This window comes from Bufo gargarizans, chromosome 6 (assembly GCF_014858855.1).
Source record: "Bufo gargarizans isolate SCDJY-AF-19 chromosome 6, ASM1485885v1, whole genome shotgun sequence".
Lineage (NCBI taxonomy): Eukaryota > Metazoa > Chordata > Amphibia > Anura > Bufonidae > Bufo > Bufo gargarizans.
Window position 1 is genome coordinate 129,247,923 of NC_058085.1, and position 12,179 is coordinate 129,260,101.

Sequence of the window (12,179 nt, forward strand, 5' to 3'; positions counted from 1 at the left end):
CTGTAAAAAAATTTAAATTAAAACGGTGTAGAAAAAGCAATTTTTTGTCATCTTACGTCACAAAAAGTGTAATAGCAAGCGATCAAAAAGTCATATGCACCCCAACATAGTGCCAATCAAACCCTCATCTCATCTCGCAAAAAATGAGACCCTACTTAAGATAATCGCCCCAAAACTGTAAAAACTATGGCTCTTAGACTATGGAGAAACAAAAAACATTTTTTGTTTTAAAAATTAAATCATTGTGTAAAACTTACATAAATAAAAAAAATTTATACATATTAGGTATCGCCGCGTCCGTGACAACCTGCTCTATAAAATTACCACATGATCTAACCTGTCAGATGAATGTTGTAAATAACAATAAAAAAAAACTATGCCAAAAAAGCTATTTCTTGTTACCTTGCCGCACAAAAAGTGTAATATAGAGCAACCAAAAATCATTTGTACCCTAAACTAGTACCAACAAAACTGCCACCCTATTCCGTAGTTTCTAAAATGGGGTCACTTTTTTGGAGTTTCTACTCTAGGAGTGCATCAGGGGGGCTTCAAATGGGACATGGTGTCAAAAAAACTGTCCAGCAAAATCTGGCTTCCAAAAACCATACGGCGCACCTTTCACTCTACGCCCCGCTGTGTGGCCGTACAGTAGTTTACGGCCACATATGGGGCGTTTCTGTAAACAGCAGAGTCAGGGCAATAAAGATACAGTCTTGTTTGGCTGTTAACCCTTGCTTTGTTAGTGGAAAAAATTGGTTAAAATGGAAAATTAGGCAACAAAATGAAATTCTTAAATTTCATCCCCATTTGCCAATAACTCTTGTGCAACACCTAAAGGGTTAACAAAGTTTGTAAAATCAGTTTTGAATACCTTGAGGGGTGTAGTTTATAGAATAGGGTCATTTTTGGGTGGTTTCTATTATGTAAGCCTCGCAAAGTGACTTCAGACCTGTAGTGGTCCCTAAAAATTGGATTTCTGAAAAATTTCAAGATTTGCTTCTAAACTTCTAAGCCTTGTAACATCCCCAAAAAATAAAATATCATTCCCAAAATAATTCAAACATGAAGTACACATATGGGGAATGTAAAGTCATCACAATTTTGAGGGGTATTACTATGTATTACAGAAGTAGAGAAACTGAAACTTTGAAATTTGCAAATTTTTCCAAATTTGGGGTAAATTTGGTATTTTTTTATGCAAAAATTTTTTATTTTGGGACTTAATTTTTCCAGTGTCATGAAGTACAATATGTGACGAAAAAACAATCTCAGAACGGCCTGGATAAGTCAAAGCGTTTTAAGGTTATCAGCACTTAAAGTGACACTGGTCAGATTTGCAAAAAATGACCTGGTCCTTAAGGTGAAATAAGGCTGTGTCTTGAAGGGGTTAAAAGCAGAGAAATTGAAATGTGAAAAAAAATCTCCAAATTTGGCTTTTTTTTTATAAAAAAAAAAAATATTGAATATAAAATGTACAACTATCATGAAGTACAATGTGTCATGAGAAAACAATCTCAGAATGGCTTGGATAATTAAAAGTGTTCCAAAGTTACTACCTTATAAAGTGACACATCAAATTTCCAAAGAAACTGCATGATCCTTCTTTAGTGGATGTGTTTTTTTTGTGTATTGGGCAATGTCTACCAGACTTTTCTATGGTATGTACCTTGTAGGTGCTTTGACAGACTGTGACTTCTGAAGGTACAGCTGTTTTGTGTGTGGATGCAGAGGTCCTACCGTGAGGTCTGTGAGGCTTTACCTCCCATAGACATTCACTTGTCTTGCAGATTTGAAGGTAGTTTCTCTACTATGGGATTAGTGCCTCTAGCTGTATCTAGATATGAAAGTCCTGGCAAGTAGCCATCCTCTTTGGCATATTCTATCTCTAGCAGAAGACCACTCAGTTCTTGTAGCCACACGTTGTCTCTGTAGCCCACTTTAGGAAAGACTTCAAGCTTTTTCATCAGTGCTTCTTCAATTACCTCTGGGGATCCATACATTTCTTCTAGTCTTTTCCAGCTCATGTTGAGTCCTGCTGCAGGGTTGAACAGGCTTGCTCTTCTCATCCTTTTTGCATGCTCTGCCGACTCAATACCAAGCCATTTTATCATTATATCGAGCCTCTCGGCTGGTAAAAAGTTCGGTCCTACAGTGGCATTCAGAAAGGAAGACTTCCATGCCCAATAGTTTTCAGGACGGTCATCAAATTGGATAAAAGCCTTAGCTAACCATTTCTTTGCAGATTAGATATTTGGTGACATCCACTGCACATTGTTGTTCGCATTTATAATCTTTAGGTTGAGGTGGTGGGAACACTAGTTTTTTGTTCCTAGGGGGTTTTGGTGCTTTATTCTTGGTTTGCTGGCAGCCGCTGACCTCAGGTGGTTGATTGGGCCAGCCCAGGGGGACTGTCGATCTCGGCCTGAATTCCTTTGCTTCAGGTTGAGGAGACTGTTCCTTTGTATGCACATCAGTAAGGTTCTGGATGTACTCACTTGTACGATCTGCAGAGGATAGAGGTTTTTCTGGAACCTTTGGGTATTTATATGATTTTTCACTTCCTGGCCGACTTTTTCCCATGTAGGCAGCAGCCTCTGCTTCAGCAACTGCAGCTACAGTCTGTCGCTGCAGGATGAGCAATTTTGATTCTCTGCTACTTTTTTGCTATGGCAGCTTCCCTAGCTGCTCTCTCTTGTGCTTTATTTGCTGCTAACTCCTGCATCATCATGGCTTCTTTTTCTGAGTACAGTAGCTGGACACAGGCAGCTTCTGCCTTGGCACGAGCTCTAACTGCTGAGGAACTTGCTGAGGACTTCTTACTAAGTCGAGAAAATCTGGACACCTGCGATTGTGCATCATCTTGCTGGGCACTGGGGATGTTCTCCCTGCCTTGCTGTGTTGGCTGTAACGTGTCATCAGCCTGGTACTTTGTTCCTGATCTTAGACTCATACTTCAGTAATGGCATCTCCGTTTATTCCAGACCGCCACATGGGTGTCCTTTTACTGTTCTGCTTTGCGTTATTGAACTGTTGTATAACACTAGTCAGACAGTCTAACAATAATTCAGAAGTCAAGAAACGTGAGATATGAGATCTGTATGTATTCTTTGTTCTGAATAACTTTGTAAAACTACAACATAAGCACAAACAAAAACATATGTATCAGCACATTAAACATTATACAACAGCCTGATTGAATCAGTGAGAGTACTCACGGAGAATTCCACCATAAGTCCAGGAATGGCTCAGAGCTCCACTGAATGCTGCTTGCCAGATCCAGAAGCAGTCACAAAATGAAGGATAGAAAGTTCCAGGTTAGAGGTTACTGTCTCTCTCTCTCTCTCTCTGTGAAATTACCACTTCCTGTCAAGTCCTGGCATAATAATAACTAACTCTGACCACTGGATGGCAGCAACGTCAAATTAACATCACAGTATAATCTATAACAGTACATAACATACATTTGCTATAACAATATGGGCAGAACAACAGCATTTTTTCATTGCTTCACACCCAAAATTATGTCAATGAAAACTACCTACCACCCTACTTGTGTTCTCCGTTCAGCCATGACTTATGACTAATTCCACCATAATCCAAACCTCTCACTCCCGGCTCCAAGACTTTTCCCGAGCTGCACCAGTTCTCTGGAATGTCCTACCCAAGAAATTAGGTTAAACCACAATATACACAATTTAAGGTGCTCCCTAAACCACAACTTTTTAGGGTGGACTATATTATCCTGTGATCTAACTCCTTTCCATATATAGACCTATCATTTCCTGAACGTGATCCTCCACCAAACTCTCCACCGCACCCATGCACCCAGAAGCACTTCATATATTGGCTGATGACTGGCTCATGCAGCTTTATATTTGGTCCCCTATTTTCCCAACTTGGCTGGACCATTGTACAAAACAAACACTTTTACCTTTTGTGTGACCCCTATCTCTTCATAGATTGTAAACTCTTGTGAGCAGGGTCCTCATTCCTCTTGTTGTAGTTATTGACTTGTCTGTTGCTATGTTATTTATGACTGTTTGTATATGAACCCATGAACTGTAAAGCGCTGAAGAATATGTTGGCGGCATATAAATAGAGATTATTATTATTATTCAAGCAGGATATTCTTGGACGGAAGTAGCCACTGAGCTTAGAGTGTCACAGAGTGTTATGAGCAGATGCAGAGAGACTGGAAGAGTCATAGAAAGGCATAGAAGTGGATGTCCTTTGGCCACATCCCACACTGATGACCGCTTCATTGTGAACAATGCCTTGCGGAACCGGATGATGAATGCCACACAACTCCAGACACATTTAAGGGAGATGAGAAGCACCCAAGTGTCATGTCAGACCATTCAAAACCATTTACATTACCGTGGTCTGCGTGCTAGACGACCTGCAAGGTTACCTGACCACACCACCAGGTACAGGCGTCATTGTCTTGCATGGGCCAGGGAGCATCTATGCTGGACAAGAGACCAGTGGGTCTCAGTGCTGTTCACTGATGAAAGTGGATTGTGAGCAGAAATGATGGCCACCAACTATGTTTGAGACGTCAAGGAGAGATATATGCATCAGTCACTGTTGTCACCAGACGAGCCTTTGGTGATGGTGGTGTTACAGTGTGGGCAGGTGTGTCTAGTCAACACAGAGCTGCCCTACACTTTCTAAATGGTACAGCGACAAGCCCATACTACTTGAATAACATCATTAATGCAGTGATAGTGATTGTTTCTCTGCATGAACAACACAGGCCGAATTTCATCTTCATGAACGACAATGTGCGATCTAATTGAGGTCACATCATTAGGGAATGGCTGCTGGAGACTGGGGTACCTCAAATGGAGTGGCCTGCACTTTCTATAGACCTGAATCCAATTGAAAAACTATGGGATCAGCTGAGTCGCTGTGTAGAGGCTTGCAACTCTGTACCAAAGAATAGGTAATCAATAACAGCATTTTTGTCCATGCGATCTGTTGTATGTTTAATTTTATAATCTGAGTGATTTCTTTGGTATTGGTTGGATATACTGACAGAATGATAGACAAACAATACACCGTTATCATATTACTACTATTTCTAGTGCAACAGTGCCCAGTACCAGACCAGACCCCCATATATAAACCTGATCTGACCCCCTAGATAAATACCCCAGAGACCATGAAGTAGGACACCAGATCAAACCCACTCAAGGCTGCCATCAGAAATTTCAGAGACCCAAACAGGCAAACCGTGTGCCCCTCAACGGCCCTTCTCACATTCATCTGATCTTCTGATATTTGAATGGCATTTTATGTGTTTATGTAACATATCACAAAACTCTATTTGATATCCCTGTAATCATGATAACTTGTACAATATGGTGAACACGTTATGTATGCTGATTGGTAAACAGTGTAAGTAAAAATAGCGCAAATTTGTCTATAAAATGGCTGCTAATGGAGGGTCATGTGAACAAGAAAATCACCTCCATCTGATGTATCCTCCATTCAAATACACTGCAAATGTATTTGAATGGAGGAGACATCAGATGGAAGTGGAAGTTTAGTTCAGATGTAGTGTATTTGAATAGAGGAGGATTAGTGATGTGTCTGGTCACACGACCCTCCATCAACAGCTATTCTACAGAAAGGACCTCTGTGTGAACAGCAGAGAAGATTTTCCAAGGGGACATACCTTATGAAATATGGCAAATGTCACAGAATATCAACAAAAACTATATTAGTAAATGCCATCTATTGGTCACAATTAGCCATAAAAAGTGGCCAGCCCCATTAATGAGGCTGTCAATGTTAAAGACCCAAAGTGGCTGGGCCCCTGATGCCAGTACTGCCCTGATGGCGTCCCTGAACCCACCATATAACTACAGATGCCCTACATAAAGACAGAGCCCAGACCAAATGCCCAATACAGACCTCCCTTTCTACAGATCCCAAAACAACTCACTTCTGATAGGAATTTGGGGATTATAATACAGTAGGTTTTAACATATATGCACATGTCATTGTATTCCTCATGTACATATTCCCCTTGCTTTTTCTTTTTTAATGTTGGACTCTACTGACCTGTTTCTACCATTTAATGTACACAGATCCCTCTGGTTTCTTTCCATTCTGTTCATAGCACTTCCTATTGCTCTATCCAGCCAAACCCATGATGCATGTCTCCATTCTTTGTCACAGCTCCAGGCCCACCCCTAACAACACCCAGCTAGTTTATAGATCCTCTCACCCAGCGAGTTACATAGACCCTCACCTATCACTGCCCCTGTTGCTACACTGACATGCCCATGGAGATATCATAACATAAGAAGGAGCTGCATTGACATTCTCATGTGACACAGCCCAGTACGGGAGATAGGAGAAATAAAGATAAAAGAAATGCATTAGAAAATTGCACCTACCTCCATAAATGATTATAGGATGCTGACGCAAAATGGAAAACCTTTTTAAAGTAGTAAAATGTACCCAGTGTGCCATGTAACTTCCGTCAAACAGGAAGCTTACGAGTGGGGACTAGGGTGCAGGGGGAATGAAGAAGCCAAAACCCAGCGTCAGGGAGCAGGCAAGTATTCTTCCCTCCGCAGGTCCGGCAGCGTGTCAGGGTCTGACTGAAAGGCTCCCAAAGATCGACAACCCCTTAAAGATGGCCATAGTCAATTACCTTCAATCTAACGTGTTATTTTGTATGAGTGTATTAGTTTAGTGGTTTGTTTTATAATTTCATGCATTCAAATGGGATTACACTTGTCACGAGAGGTAATGTAGCTTGACAGGGCTCTGCTGTGTTTTATGCATTTGCTGTGTTTAGTTGTATCATTGTCATTCACCCAAATTATACTAATAAGTTTACTATCAGTAAAAAGATCATCACACATGTAAGAATTGTCACATTATTGTGGTAAAGTCTTGGAAGGGGTGTATATCTACTCAACTAGTTGAGGTAAGTAAAATCCACAAAAGCTAAAGTGGTTTCAGCAAAGTGTAGGTTGCTGAGACAGTTTTGTTGAAGGTTTAAGGGCTGGATTTTATTTGGACTGGAAAGGAAGGTTTGGTAGTGGGACCTCCCCAGTCCACCCCATTCCAGGGCAGATTTTCCCCTAGCCTGAGAAATTCCCAGGTGTAGCCAGCTGACATCGTTAGGGGGAAATAAAAGCACATCCCAGGCTGTCAGTCTGAGAGAGTTGTGCCTAGAAAAGTCTAGGAAGCTGGCTGCCTTGCTGGCTAGAGACGCTGGATTGTCTGTATGTGACCTACGTTCAATAGGTGAGCTAGAAACTAATCTGTATTAGTTAGAGCACAAACAGGCAGGAGTTTATTTTGTTTGATTTATGTTTTGTGGTGCTGGAACTTCACCGTACCTAGTGAATTATAACTGGGTTTGCATGCAAATTGCCGAACTGAATAAAGCTTTCATTTCAACTTTAATCCTGTTGTCTGCAAAGGAATCTGTCACCGCCGCCCTGCTTGAGAGAGCAAACTCTTACAATTGGTGGAGGATGCGTGCAACAGCAAGTTACTAGCGGCAACGGAGTGGCAGTTTATGCTTTAATGTCCTGCTGCAGCGATGCAAACTGGTGCAGGCTAACCTAAGGCAGGAACAGGCCATGGCATAGCAGCAGGAAACCAATCGTTTACTGGTGGAGCAGATTGCTGTATTGAGAGAGACTGTTGTAGCTCCAGCCCGACGGGTGGTGGTAAGCCCCCCAGAGACTTTTAATGTGAGGAGGGCTGTGCAGCGGTCCTTGCAAAAGCTGACGCCCAATGACAATATTATTATTATTTATTATTAAAGCACCATTCATTCCATAGCACTGTACATTTGAGAAGAGTTATACATACATAATACAGACAATTGCACTAATCATAAACAATGCGAGTTACAAACTAGTACAGAAGGAGAGAGGGCCCTGCCCGATATTGAGGCCTACCTGACCGTGTTTGAGAGAGTGGGGGAGAGAGAGAGAGACTGCCAGTAGCAGAGTGGGCGGAGGTCCTTGCACCCTTTCTGTCCGGTGAACCACAAAAGGCCTACTATGACCTCAGGGAGCAGGATGTCCGGGACTATGCCAAGTTAAAAATGGAGGTCCTGGCTCGCTTGGGCTTTACACCGGCTGTTCGTGCCCAGAGGGTCCACACGTGGAGCTACACCATGGACAAGGCTGCCTGATCTCAGATGTATGACCTCATCCATCTCGTATGGAAGTGTCTGTAACCCGAGTCTTCTACACCAACCCAGATCGTGGAGAAAGTAGTGGTGGATAGCTATCTCAGAGCCCTCCCTGCAGAGCTACGTGGGTTGGACATGGAGACCCCAAAACTGCTGATCAGCTCGTTAACGTGGTAGAAAGATTCCTGGCAACTGAGTACTAACTCCGTGATGTCCCTGCCGCACCAAAATGCAACCACGAAATTGTTGAGCAGCTTCTGGTACCAAAACTCTATCGCCGTATGGTACTAGATCTCGCAGATGACCACTTACTTGGGGGTCATTTGGGCGCTAGCAAAACACAAGAGAGGGTTCTACAAAAGGTTTTACTGGCATGTAGTGCATGAGGAGGTAAGATTATACTGCAAGTCGTGCCCTACCAGCCAGATAAGTGCCCCGGCCCCACATTTTCGTAGTCTTTTAGTACCTCTGCCCATCACTGAAGTACCTTTTAAAAGAATTGCAATGGATTTGGTGGGTCCCATTGTTAAGTCGGCTAGGGGACACCAGTATATCTAAGTTGTATTGGACTATGCCACTCAGTACTCGGAAGCAGTGCCCTTATGAAACATGGTGGCCAAAAATATTGCCCGGGAGTTGTTTTTCATGTTCTCCCGTACAGGGATCCCTAAAAAAATTCTCACAGATCAGGGTACATCCTTTATGTCAAAAGTCATGAAAGAATTATATAAATTGTTGAAATTAATCCAAATACGTACATCCATGTATCACCCCCAGACAGACGGGTTGGTCGAGAGATTCAACAAGACCCTGAGGCAGATGTTAAAAAAAGTGGTAGAAAAGGATGGCCGGGACTAGGACTGCCTCCTACCCTACCTTATGTTTTCTATCTGAGAGGTGCCCCAGGTTTCTACAGAGTTAGTATATGGCCATCACCCAAGGGGTTTAGTCATGGTCTGTGTGGCGACCAAGGATTCCCGATCTTTCCACGGCTTGATCAGATTTATGTAGTAAACCTTATAGTTCACCTCGTCCAAATTTTCCACAATCTCATAGGGACCCTGCTACTTTGCCAGAAACATACCCTCTACGGTGGGAATTAAGATCAGGACTCCCCAGGATTAAAACCCCTTACCCTGGCAGATCTGTTATAGATTCTGCTTTGATCCTTCTGAGCTCCTTGCAGATGCTCTTTAACTATGGGCATCACGGTCGCTATTTGGTCTTGCATTTGACCTGCGCTCAATAGGTGAGCTAAAAATTAATCTGTATTAGGCCTCATGCACACGACCGTTGTGTGCATCCGTGGCCGTTGTGCCGTTTTCAGTTTTTTTTCGCGGACCCATTGACTTTCAATGGGTCCGTGGAAAAATCGGAAAATGCACAGTTTTGCAGCCGAGGCCGTGATCCGTGTATCCTGTCCGTCAGAAAAATATGACCTGTCCTATTTTTTTGACGGACAACGGTTCACGGACCCATTCAAGTCAATGGGTCCGTGAAAGAACACGGATGCACACAAGATTGGCATCCGTGGCCGTAGGTTGCTTTCATACAGACGGATCCGAAGATCCGTCTGCATAAAATCTTTTTCAGATCTAAGTTTTCACTTCGTGAAAACTCATATCCGACAGTATATTCTAACACAGAGGCGTTCCCATGGTGATGGGGACGCTTCTAGTTAGAATACACTACAAACTGTGTACAAGACTGCCCCCTACTGCCTGGCAGCACCCGATCTCTTACAGGGGGCCGTGATCAGCACAATTAACCCCTTCAGGTGCGGCACCTGAAGGGGTTAATTGTACTATCATATCCCCCTGTAAGAGATCAGGGCTGCCAGGCAGCAGGGGGCAGAACCCCCCTCCCCCTCCCCAGTTTGAATATCATTGGTGGCCAGTGCGGCCCCCCCCTCCCTCCCTCTATTGTAATAATAGCTTGGTGGCCAGTGTGCACCCCCCATCGGGCCCCCCCTTCCTCCTTCTATTGTAATAAATAGTTGGTGGCACAGTGTGCGCCACCCATCGGCCCCCCCCTCCCTCCCTCTATTGTAATAAATCGTTGGTGGCACAGTGTGCGCCCCCCATCGGCCCCCCTCCCTCTATAGCAGTAACAACATCGGTGGCCAGTGTGCGGCCTCCCATCTCCCCCCCCCCCCCCGATCATTGGTGGCAGCGGAGTTCCGATCGGAGTCCCAGTTTAATCGCTGGGGCTCCGATCGGTAACCATGGCAACCAGGACGCTACTGCAGTCCTGGTTGCCATGGTTACTTAGCAATAGTACAATAGTAGAAGATTCATAGTTACCTGCTTGCTGCTGCGATGTTCGTGTCCGGCTGGGAGCTCCACCTACTGGTAAGTGACAGGTCTGTGCGGCGCATTGCTGAATGAACTGTCACTTACCAGTAGGTGGAGCTCCCGGCCGGACACAAACATCGCAGCAGCAAGCAGGTAAGTATGAATCTTCTACTATTGTACTCTTGCTAAGTAACCGTGGCAACCAGGGCTGCAGTAGCGATTAAACTGGGACTCCGATCGGAACTACGCTGCCACCAATGATCGGGGGGGGGGGGGGAGATGGTAGGCCGCACACTGGCCACCAATGTTGTTACTGCTATAGAGGGAGGGGGGGCCGATGGGGGGCGCACACTGTGCCACCAACGATTTATTACAATAGAGGGAGGGAGGGGGGGCGCACACTGTGCCACCAACGATTTATTACAATAGAGGGAGGGAGGGGGGGGCGAGGGGGGGCGCACACTGTGCCACCAACAATTTATTACAATAGAGGGAGGGAGGGAGGGGGGGGCGCACTGGCCACCAATGATATTCAAACTGGGGAGGGGGGGGGTCTACCCCCTGCTGCCTGGCAGCCCTGATCTCTTACAGGGGGATATGATAGTACAATCAACCCCTTCAGGTGCGGCACCTGAGGAGTTAATTGTGCTGATCACGGCCCCCTGTAAGAGATCGGGTGCTGCCAGGCAGCAGGGGGCAGTCATGTACACAGTTTGTAGTATATTCTAACCTGAAGCGTCCCCATCACCATGGGAACGCCTCTGTGTTAGAATATACTGTCGGATCTGAGTTTCACGATGTAGCTCATATCCGACAGTATATTCTAACATAGAGGCGTTCCCATGGTGATGGGGACGCTTCAAGTTAAAATATACCATCGGATTGGAGAAAACTCCAATCCGATGGTATAAAAGAACTCCAGACTTTACATTGAAAGTCAATGGGCATGGATCTGTTTGAAATGGCACCATATTGTGTCAACGTCAAACGGATCCGTCCCCATTGACTTGCATTGTAATTCAGGACGGATCCGTTTGGCTCCGCACGGCCAGGCGGACACCAAAACTACTTTTTTTTCATGTCCGTGGATCCTCCAAAAATCAAGGAAGACCCACGGACGAAAAAACGGTCACGGATCACGACCTACAGACCCCGTTTTTGCGGACCGTGAAAATAAACTGTCATGAGGCCCTAGGGGAAGGAGTTTATTTCGTTTGATTTATGTTTTGTGGTGCTGGAACTTTACCGTACCTAGTGAATTATAACTGGGTTTGTCTGTGAAGGTTCTCATTTATCCAGATATGACTGGGATTGCCTGTAAATTGCTGGACTGTCATAAAATAAAGGATCAATGTCTGTTGTCTGCAAAGGAATCTGTCACCACTGAAATGCTTGAGAGAGCAATACCTAAAATTATGTTAAACTTTAATTTATGACTCTCCTCCCATAAGAGTCTACTGTTTGCTAAGCACTTCCTTCTCCTGAGTATAGAGAGGTGTATTTCACTCATAACCAGTGCTATTCCTTTGAGAGCAGCTGCAAACATTCCTGTACACGAGTTCTACAGACCTACGGTACACCAAAGGTAAGTCCTGATACTTAATTTGCAGAAGAATACTATGTAGTTGGAACAAATACATTGCCTGTGGCTACCTTTTATTGTTCTCCTGCTGTGTGATATGGTATTTCTTGGATTCTTTATGTGTGCTCCG

The 12,179-nt window shown here is 44.1% G+C and overlaps 1 protein-coding gene across 1 annotated transcript in view; it reads left to right on the forward strand.

Moving 5' to 3' along the window:
* The first annotated feature begins 11,979 nt into the window (after positions 1 to 11,979).
* The window catches only part of LOC122940191, a 78,103-nt gene continuing 77,903 nt past the window's right edge, over positions 11,980 to 12,179 (forward strand). The window contains exon 1 of the mRNA XM_044296632.1: positions 11,980 to 12,052. The gene's annotated coding sequence lies outside the window, so the exon portion shown is untranslated. The remainder of the gene's footprint in view (positions 12,053 to 12,179) is intronic.